Here is a 10,807-nt window from a genome sequence, read left to right on the forward strand (position 1 = left end):
TAATTTTCTGTACTACATACTCTGTGTTGCTTTCAAAGCAAATTTAATGTTTTATACTTATTATAAAATGCTGATCTTCTATTTCACTATAGATCCATTAACTCACCATGTTTAATGATTTAACAATAGAGAGGTAATCTATTGCTTTCAGTGCTGAGCCAATGATTTTTGGGAAGTCTGGAAGGCTTTGCTAAATGACCACTCAGTCTATATGTTGTTCAAATCTGCATTTGCTGTGCAATTTCACAGTACATTAGCTGCATTCCTCAGGTATGTGCACCCATCCACACACTACTGTTCAATCTGCATTGGCACTGAGGGCTAAACTCGAGACTTGTGGAACTCTTCACCAAGTATGGTATCAACACATTTCAGTAAAGGGGTTTAAAATTTCATTTTTGATCATAGGGTTCAATGCTAAAAAGAAAAGGAGATCCCGAGGAAGCTCATGTGACTCTTGTCTGTCGTCTGAGCAGAGTGGACAGGCAGAAACACCAAAAATCTCTTGTTTCAAATTGGATGTGTCTAGGGCTTATCCTGCCTATGGTATCAATGGACAGCAATAACCTAATTCTCACAGTATTATGCGCAATAAAGGTATTTTATAGATTTTTCTTGGCAGTGCATTGCTCAGTTCAATCCATTGTACCTGTACCCTGGGTTAGATCTGCCATCACAACAAAAAACAGCTCTGGTGTTGTTGAAATACCAAAAATTTTAATTATCAGGAAAAGTCTAACAATATTTTTTTCTGAAATTGGTGAAATCTGACTCAGTGGACTTTTCTGGTGTGAACAGCTCCAGTGATGGAGAGAAATTTTGCATTATCAATGCATTTGGATCTCAGAAGATATCAATATTCCACCCCTGCTATACATTACATTGTCATGTTTATAACACCTATGATTTAGTTTCTTTTTGTATTATTATGTATGTGTGGTTCTCAGAATGATGCAAACTATTTTCTTGAACCTGAAACCATAGGTTGTAAACAAGCAGATATTTAATATCTGTTAGTATTAAATGCATAATGAAACTACCCCAATATACAATAAAAAATAATTTCATGTGTCTTTTAAAAATTACATAGTAATGTTTCATGATGTATGGCACAGGAATTTCTTTATTCTAATTTATTTCTGATAGCTGCTTCATTCCCAATACTTTTCTCATAATAAGCAGAACAACCATTTATTTAGAAATTTACTTCCTGTAGCTGGAGTGAAGAATTAGTAGATTTTACTATGGAGTTAGACCAATATTCTTTTTTTATTAAAATTATTATCTAGATATGCCCATTATTTTCTGGCTTGAAAAATATTAACCTTTCTATAGATATACTGATGGTCCATAACAATAATTTTTTTTGCTTTAGAAAAATAGATCTGTACAGCTGAACACTAGTTTTGATGAGTTTCTTTCCCTCATGTGAAAACAAAGCCAAAGAAAGCCGGGATGATGGATTAGGTTGTAGTCTCCTTATCTGCAAAGGAAGGACTTTCAGAGCCCCTCGGAGAGGTTCGGATTTTCTGAGCTGTGCTGTGCCGAGCCCAGCGCTGGACTCTGGCCATGCGGAGCTCTTGGCTTCGGGTCCGTGCGGCTGCAGCTCCCCGGGGAGCAGGGCCTGGAGCCGGGGAGGCCCAGCTCCGGAGAGCCACGGCTCTTCTCCCCGCCTCGGCCAGCGGGGCTTGGGCAGCTTGGGAATGGCGCTGCTGGCTGTGGGGAGGGATGGAGCTCCAGGAGGTGCTGGGGAGGATCAGCCCGACTGTCCCTGTTCCCAGCAGCGTCCCCGGGGAGCTGAGGGGCGGCGCTGGGGCCATTCTGAGGAGCGGCCTGCAGAAGCTGAGGCGGCCGCAGTGCCCTCCCCGGGGCTTTTGGGAGAGACGGACACAAGAGTCCGAAAAGCAGGATAAGCTTCTCTCGCTGCCCCTCTCTCGTGCCCCAGGCTGTGACTGAGACAGTTCAAATGCATTTCCCTGAGCTGCAATGCCTTAGGAGGGTGTTCCACCGCCCCACTGTGGATTCATCTCCCCCTGGGGTCAGCCACCTTTCCCCGCTCACTGTCAGAGCTCTCCGGAGCTCACGGCCACAACAAGCACAATGCACATGTTAAATTTGCCTGCTTCCATTTCCTTCTGCTCTCCCTTCTTTTGACCAAAACAACATTACCTCCTGGCACCACTATCTCCCACAAACTGGGGTTTATTTCACTGTTTCTGCTTGGTCTGACTTTGGCTGAACACCATAGCTCAGTTCACTGCGTTTATTGAGTAGTCTGATAAGTACTTTGCAAGGGTTTGTTTTCCTTCCAAAGAGAAAAGCTGCTCATTTGATCATGACACTGAACCAGGTGAAAATTGCTGGATTCACTACTGTTTGTACCAGCTGAAGCTATGACTCAGTACTTGTACTTTTAAATGCTATTTAGAAATACAGTTTATTTATAACATTGACACAAAATGTCCATAAAGGGTAATTATCAAAATATAGTCTTCATTTATCCTTCAGCTATATTACAGATATGAAATGTGTGGAAAATATTATCATTTTAAATCGTATTTTACATAGAGAGTTATCTGATTGCCACCAAAAGGCTTTGCAGCAGTTTTTAATTTAGCCTTATGTATTTTTAACATGGCAGCTGGAGCACAGCATGCATATGGCATATTAATGGAGGGGACTTCTAGTCAGTTCTGTCTGTTCTTGCAAAGAAAAAAGCAAAGAATTTGCAAGAAATAAGCAAAATGTTTAAAATGCATGTTCTGGATAAAAGCAACAGGCACTGCCTAGAAAACTGCGGCAGAGTGCGGGGATTATTTCATTATTCCATCTCTCATTTGTTTTTCAGGGGCTAGCTGGCTTTTTGTTTGTTTTCAATTAAACTGCTGTAGTGTACATTGAGAGCTCTATCATTTATCTATCAAACAGGCAGCTGGGCTTGAAATGCAGCTTTACTGTAAACTCTACTTTCAATTGCTCCTCACTTTGCAAACAAGGAGCCCTTTTGACTTGAAATGCCCTGCATTTGATCATAACATTTTGGTGCTTGTTTGTTTCTGCAAATCTGGGTCTTATTCAGCCTTTTTGAAGGTAGTGTTTAAAAACAAGCAAGCACTTGCTGATTAAGAACATGAAAATAAATGTTTTATATTTTTTATTCTTTTTTACTGGAAAAAGAAAGAGAAGAAACAATGTAGAGATATTGCTATTTTTAAAGCAAATAAGCTCACAAACTTTAAAGTCAGTTGTCCCACTCTCTCATGATACTCTCAGTGGGATTTTTCTGGTAGGCTTCTTTTTTCAAACTGAATTTAAAGTGTATGTGGTTTATAGGTGATCTGGTACATGGAATAAGCTTTTTGCAGCTATTTTGATAAATAGAGTGCATCCAAAATGAGCTCTTAAAACTCAACTTCATCAAAGAGTATTGAATTCAAACTGACGAAGACAATACTGAAACTATAAAACTATGTGAAAAAGAACTAAAATTGCTTCTCATCATTCTTCTCTTTTTAAAGAAAAAATCATAATGTAAAATGCAGACAAAACTCTTGGTCAACAAAGAATTTAAATTTGGGGAATGCAGACTATAGTTTATATTTCAGTTCTGGTCTAAATTTAAAATCAATTTCCCTCTTAATTTTTAGCAGATCCATAAAGAGTGATTTGCAGAATTCTTTTATTCAAAAAAATGTTTATGGACTTGCGAATCACCAATACTTCCTTTCCTTTGATTTCCTCACAAATGCACTCCTTTTCTACCATGTTGCAATTGCACAGTCATCAGTTGTCTGGCCTGTATTAATCTGGTGTTGGGCAGCTGAGTCTGTTTAAGTCCCTGCAGGGGACCTGCATTATATTCCTGGCTTGACACTAACAAACTGGCCAGCTCGACAAGTTTTTCTTTTTACTAGAAATAATGAACCTAAACTCTTTTTTTAAAGTGCCTTTGAAAATTCACATATGAAAAAAATATTATATAGCATTAGGTATGATTTATTTTGGCTTGTAATAGAGTTCCTTTGCAGGACTGTGGTAAATCAGGGAAAGTCTGATTAAATGGATCTGTACCACGACATCCTCTTTTCTTAAGCAAGCCAAGCTCCCAAAATGTAAATACATTAAATGTCACTCTCATTAAATACACATCATGGAACTGCTGAGGAGGATTAAGGAAGTGCAGTAATCTTCATCTTACTCTGAATAACTGCTAATGGTCAATGTGACCTGGACTCAAATTTTTATTGAAGAAGGCAAGTAAAGAGAAAATTTTCCCTTTATGAGCTCAAGTTTCCTACCTTAAAGTTAATGACCTCTGAATCAACACTTGATGGCTTAGCACATAAGCAATTTGGGTTGAGATGGAATACTTTAAACACCTATTGACATTCTGAAGCTGTTTACGTTTTGACCTTTCATGACAGAATGAGTTCAGCCAGCACACAAGAGAATGTCAGAATCTGCTGCAGAAACTGACTGCAATTATGAGAGTAGAAAAGGAAACAAAGGCCTTGGGCAATATTTTTAGATTGCAGAGTGGTGGGAAGATTATGGATACAGTACTTAATGGTGAGGTGACAAGCAGGTACCCTTTTCAAAGGTCACACCTGCCTGAGCTGGGAGTGGTTTGTTTGTAGTGATGACAGAGTCTCTTGCTGAAGTGATTCCCATTTGTGATGGCAGGCACTGCTTGTGTGATATTCCTGAATCCAGAGATATGAAAAATAATATTCCTGGAAGTTGGATTGCTGTTTGGCAGACTTGATGGGGTGTTAAATAGGGCTTGTAAAATTATGGTAATTTCCAGATTGATTTCTTTACCGACTCTACGTTAAGATTTTAAACTTGATCATCAGCTAGCACCAGCTGTTTGTTAATGTAAACTCATTCAAGCTGAATCACCTTGCTTCTACTTTGCAACATGTTGTTTTATGTGGATATTGCTGTGTCTTCTGATGTACCTGTAGTAATCACAAGAGTTTTTTCAGCAAATACAATGAAGATATGTTGACAAAAATTGTTCAAATATACAGATTCTCTGATTGGTTTTTCTTCTCCATACTGGGCCACCTATAAGTTCAGGAGAAACTCAGTGAATGTGAGTCAGAGTTTTTCACTGCTCTGTCTCAAAGAGGGTGATGCAACCATTTGGCTTGTCAATCTGTGTTCTTAGGAAATCAGAAAATCAAGTGAATGTTCTCAAACTTCAGTGCCCCTTTTATTTGATTTGTGATCTGAGGGAGAAAAAAGCCTTATAAGAGCTGTAAGAAATGTATCAGATGAATGTTGCATCCTTCACAATTTTTCAGATGCTTTTGATCTTGCTGGGGGTTTAACAATGTAATAGAAAATGATGAGGCTCTGACAGCAATTATGTTGGAATTTTTGTATCAGGCACTGAGAAATGCATCCTCTTTGATTTACCTGATACTTGCACAGTGAATCTAATTAGAAGTTAAATTGTTTCTCTGCCAAGTCGGGGTATTCTAGGACAGCTGGGGTTACTCCTGACTGGGAGCTCCCCTGGAGGACCATTCCATCATGTGTGCAGCTGCAGTGCCACAGAAGTTCAGTTAAGCAGGATTTTTAGCTTGGACATACAGAAGGGATCTTGCAAGAGCAAGATTCATGTACACAAAATGATCCCTCATTTCCTTAACTTGCATCAAGTGTATTTTGCATGGTATCCCCCAAGGATGTGAAAGGCAGGCCATGGCACAGCATCTTCAGATTCCAGACAGAACTGCCAACTGCAGCACTCATTACACTCTTCTGACTGCAAACTTCTTCAAACAGGCTGTAGGCACATGCAGGCTTTTATAGTCTTTTGAATTTTTAAACAACATTGATTTAATATAATCAGCTAAAATAAATCCACAGTCTACCTTAGTGATATGAATAATACCTGAATTTCAAAAATAGAATATGTTTCAGAATAGCTGAAATATTCTATGTTTCTAATAGGCTTTGAATGATACTATATTTATAGAACTAATCCCTGAAAAAGTTTGGTTTCTGAATTTTTTTCCTTTTTTTTTTTTTTTCCCTTAATTTCTGTTTCAGAATAATAAGTCTCTGCAGGCAAGGTACTTCTGGAGGATTATTTGACTGCTCAGGTGGCTGTATGCACTTGACCTTCAGTCCCATGTGACACATCCCTGAAGAATAGACTTAATCCTCTAAAAATGCACTATTTGTTGTGTCTAATGTTTTGAATATCACCTGCCTTCCTGCTTTTCACATCTTAAGAATTGTATTTAACTCCTATTTTTCAGAAGGACAATATAGTCACAATGCCTGCTGGAATTATTGTTTGATTCAGCAAATAGTGAGGATGGTAATTTTATGGCAAATGGAATGAAGGTAGGATAAGGGCAAGGAACAAAGTTCTCAAGGTTGGAAGGAGAATCTCCTGCTGCTTTATGGTACCAGAGGAACCAAAAGAACTCGAAGGCAGCTCCCTTCCCTGCCCCACTAATTCTGTGCAGGACAGTCTGTCTCTTGGGAAAGAGCTTTGAGTGCATGTTCAGCCACAATGGGAAATCATGGAGTAACATTTGGGTTGGGAGGTAAATGGCAGTGGAGGTTTTCTAACCAGAAAGTTTGCATAGCAGATTTTTATTCTTAAAGTCATTCTGTCTGCCTCTGTGTGACCCAAGTGCTGTATCAAAACAGCTCAGGGGAGAGCAGATATCACAGTTAAAGCTGAATTTTGGAGCCTGGAAAGCTCAGGCAGTGTGTAATATTTGCTGAGGGACACTGGTGCTTTGGTTACATGTCACAGGAGGGTTATGCATGCTGGCAGCCTGGAGGCTTGTGCCACACATCTTCTCCAAAGGGGATCTATGTGCAAAGACTCAGCAAAGGGAAGCTTTGCTGCCTCTGGACATTAGTTGATAGTTTTAAAGCATTCCTCCCCATCCTGAGAGCAGCAGTGCAGAACCACCTACTAAATCCTCTAGCACAAAAGAATCCCTTTCTCTTTGGAGGCAAACAAGTGTGAAACCAAGTGAGCAGTGAGAAAAGCTGAATTCTCTGCTACTGTTTCATATCAAAGTGCAGAGTTTTTTCCCCTGTGTGTTTCTCCTGAGAAGTGTCTCATGCAGAATGAGAATATTTTTTTTTTTAAATAAAATGCTGAATTACTGCAGTGAACATCTAGCTTGCGCCACTTGTTAATGTCTAGAACAAGCCCCAAAGAACTTTTTTAGATATTAATCATGCCTGTATTGCTGTCATCCACCTGCTGGCATTGTAACCCACAGGCTCCCTATGTCCCATTAGCCTCTGTAAGACCAAACCGATTGCACTGAGGTATGACAATGCCAGATGATAATAGGGTAGCCAAAGTTGGTGCATTTTTAAATTTGAAAGGAGAGGTTTTCTCATGTACTGGAAGGCTGCAGTGAGCCCCTTAGAAGCAAAGTGAAAAAAGGATTTTTTATTGGCTTTTCTTTGGGATGAGGTGTTTAGAAGCACCTCTGTCTTTGCAGCCAGCTACAAGGAGTTTCTGGATGGCAAAATGGAGCTGTAGCATGATGCTCTCTACGTATGGCTGTGTACAGCCAACAGCTACAGCAGTGTGGTAATTTGTACCATATTTTGGTACACAGTACCTAAATGCTGCTGTAGATGCTGGCTGTACATCATTGCATTTAAATCACTGGACCCCAATTTGTCTCACTGTGGGCCAGGGTTCTTTTGTTGGTGGCAGTGATTTCTCACCTCAGCCCACTGGTTTAACATCCTAGCTCACATGGTGAACAGCATCTAATTAAGAGTCAAAATAAGATCCGTGAAGGGTTGCAAAAGGGAAATTTCAGCTGGAATTCTGACTTTATTAAAGATGCATATCCAGAACTTCACAGTTAACTGAGTTCAGATTCCTGCCCTTTGGTGCAGGGGAATCCTGCAAGATGATGAGTTTGTTGCTAGTTGCTCTAAATCTTCCCAGATTTTATCTAGCATTATTTGCTGTCTTTACAAGTGAAAAATATTGTATGCAATACATGATTTTACAAAAAGAAATCTAAAATAAAAATAGAAGAGAGGTATGATGTTACAACATTCTTGCACCTATTACTGCTACTTTATTAATGCATTTATAAGGAAAATGATTAAATATTTATAAGGTTTATTCTGACTTGGTGGGCTGATATTAATCACACTGTCATGTGATAAGGTTGTAGCAGAAAACACATGTATCATATACATGCTGCTCTCTGAAATTCTAATTTACTCTGCCTAATAACTTAATAAATATAATACATGGCATGTGAAAACTGAAGTAGGAAAACATGGTGATTGAAAAAACAAAAAGCAGCAGCTTTTTCTGCTGTACCACCAAAGCTGTGGGGATGATGTTGAGATACTTATATTCCTATGGACATTGTTACTCACATTTATTCATTCCTGCCATCACCTCTGTGTTTCTACAATATAAGTGACTTTACATTTCTTTTTTTCTCTTTGCTATGCCCTAATGCCAGTTCTAGCAAACTCTCAAGGTAGCAATCCTGTAGTAATTGACTGTTTGTATTTGGATGCTGGAGGCCCTTGGCTTCATCCTGTGCCTTGTATTTCCAAGGTCTCTGTTACCATCTTGTGCTTGCACTCTGGGGATCACCCTTTGAAGTGTGGTGAGCATCTCATCATTCTTGCTGAGATGCTGTGGCTCTGTGCAAAGATTCAGTGTGCTGCTTTAGACAAGATGCTCAGCTGGTGTAAATCAGTGCAGCTGCACTGACTCTGTCAGGACTCCACCAGCTTGAACCAGGTGAATATGTGGTCTCTTTTCAGGTCTTACTCTCTCCCAGCAGCTGTGGAATTTCGTTATTTTTTTCTCTAAGAAGTGGTAAGTTTTGCACACTGGTACTCACTGAATTTAGCACTCTTGTTGCAATAGGCAACCTCAATTCCTTCATAATGAATATCAATACAGAATTGTTATTGGTTATCTCCTACTTCTAGGTTCCTTTACACCAAATGAGAGATTCACAGAGTTGAATCTTGCCAGTACCTTCACCAAAGCTCTATGGTAATTTTTCTTTTTCTGGAAATGCTTTCAAATTCTGTTTTGGTGGTGTGAATAGTGAAAACTAAAAAGTGATGATTTGAAGAGCACTTTGGTCAAATAGTTGGTGCCAGATTGTTTTATGCTGTAGAGTACCCAGACAAAATTTCTGTTCTTACCCAAAATAGAAAAGTGTAGAGGATATTACTGATAACCTCTTATCATTATGATTTTGGAATTGTCTGTTTATGTCTTACTTTAGTCAGAATTGCACTAGAAATTCAACTCTATATTTAGTTAATATTAAAATGTTGACTTTTCTAAATGGTCTAAAATCTGCACATTAATTCTTAAGATCACCCTGTAGATTACTGTGCCAGACAAAGGAACAGAGTTAAGGTTGGAGGTTACTAGAACAAGGGGTTCCTTAAACACATTCCCTTCAAATCAATATTTTCTTAACATTCTTTCAAACTTATTTATACCTCTCTAGGGATTAAATAATTTTGTCATCCTATCTTTCACTCAATTCAGTTCTGTCTCTTGGCTTCAGTGCCAACTTTCCTAATATATGTGCCATAGTGCCATATTTCCTAATATGGCTGTTGTCATGATATCCCCTGGCTGAAGACAGGCAAGATACAGCTTTTTTCATATTGAGTTAGAAGAAGTTAACCTCAATTAACTTAACAAGTATTTGTGCTTGAGCATCGGCTCTGGTGCAGCTGTCCCTGCTGCCGGTTGGTGGCTGCTAAATTAGAGCTGTCCCCAGCTCTGCACAGCACCTCAGGGCTCCTGCCAGTGACACGCAGACGGTGGCAGGCCAGTGTACCCATTACAGTAATCCTCTCCCGTGTGAATTTGAGCAGGAAATTATGCCCATCATTCATTTGGAAAGCGAGGCAAGTTTTAAAGTGTGTTTTTCATCTCAGTTGCAATGTGGTTTTAAAACTAATCTACCTCAAAGTAATGCTGTTCTGTACAGTCTTTTGAGATTTTCTCCTCAGATTTTGACCTTCCCCCTTTAACATGCTTGTCAGAGAGTCAGTGTATTTTATTGCAGTTACACAGGCCCTGCCCAGTGTTTGTCCCAAGGCTGCAGGGTAACTCTGAGCAGGTCACTTGTGCTCCAGCAACCTGCCTGTCCCTTCTGTTAGTGAGGGTACCAGAGCTGACACTGCCATAACATCTCCTGGAGAAAACTGGAGTTTACTCAACAGTTGAATGCTTCACATTTCCTCCAATCCATCTGTACTGCATATTTCATTCTACACCTTGCTTTTGTTTTTCTGTATACATGACATTGGATCTGAGAGGATGACAAGGAGCAGCTCCTGACAGAGCTGATCTGGAGTCCTGACATGACACGTGTCAATGGACTTAAGCAACCCCCTCCAAACCAGAGGATCACATACCAGAGGTGTATTTATTATTACCCTGAGAGCTTCTTACACTGCTTGTCAAGCTGACACCTTCATATAACTGATCTCTAGGAGAATCTGCAGTTTGTATAATGCCTGGCTGACAAAACTCAGGGCTAAGGATGTGTCTTGATTCCCAAGTTCTTAATTCCCAAGTCCTCTTGTTAATCTTGGACTCAAGTAAAGGTCAATACTGAGGGTTAATGTTTAGGGTTAATGTTTGTCCCTCAATCTCTTGTTTATCTGTTTGCTCTTGTATATCATTACAGTAAATATTCCTAATAATTCTGCCATCTGATGAAATAATCTTTGCTTTATTATTGTCTGAGAATAGCAAATTTGTTATGTATAATCACATTTGGAAGAACATAAT

Source organism: Cyanistes caeruleus, chromosome 14 (assembly GCF_971803275.1).
Source record: "Cyanistes caeruleus chromosome 14, bCyaCae1.hap1.1, whole genome shotgun sequence".
In the NCBI taxonomy this organism is placed as follows: Eukaryota; Metazoa; Chordata; class Aves; order Passeriformes; family Paridae; genus Cyanistes; species Cyanistes caeruleus.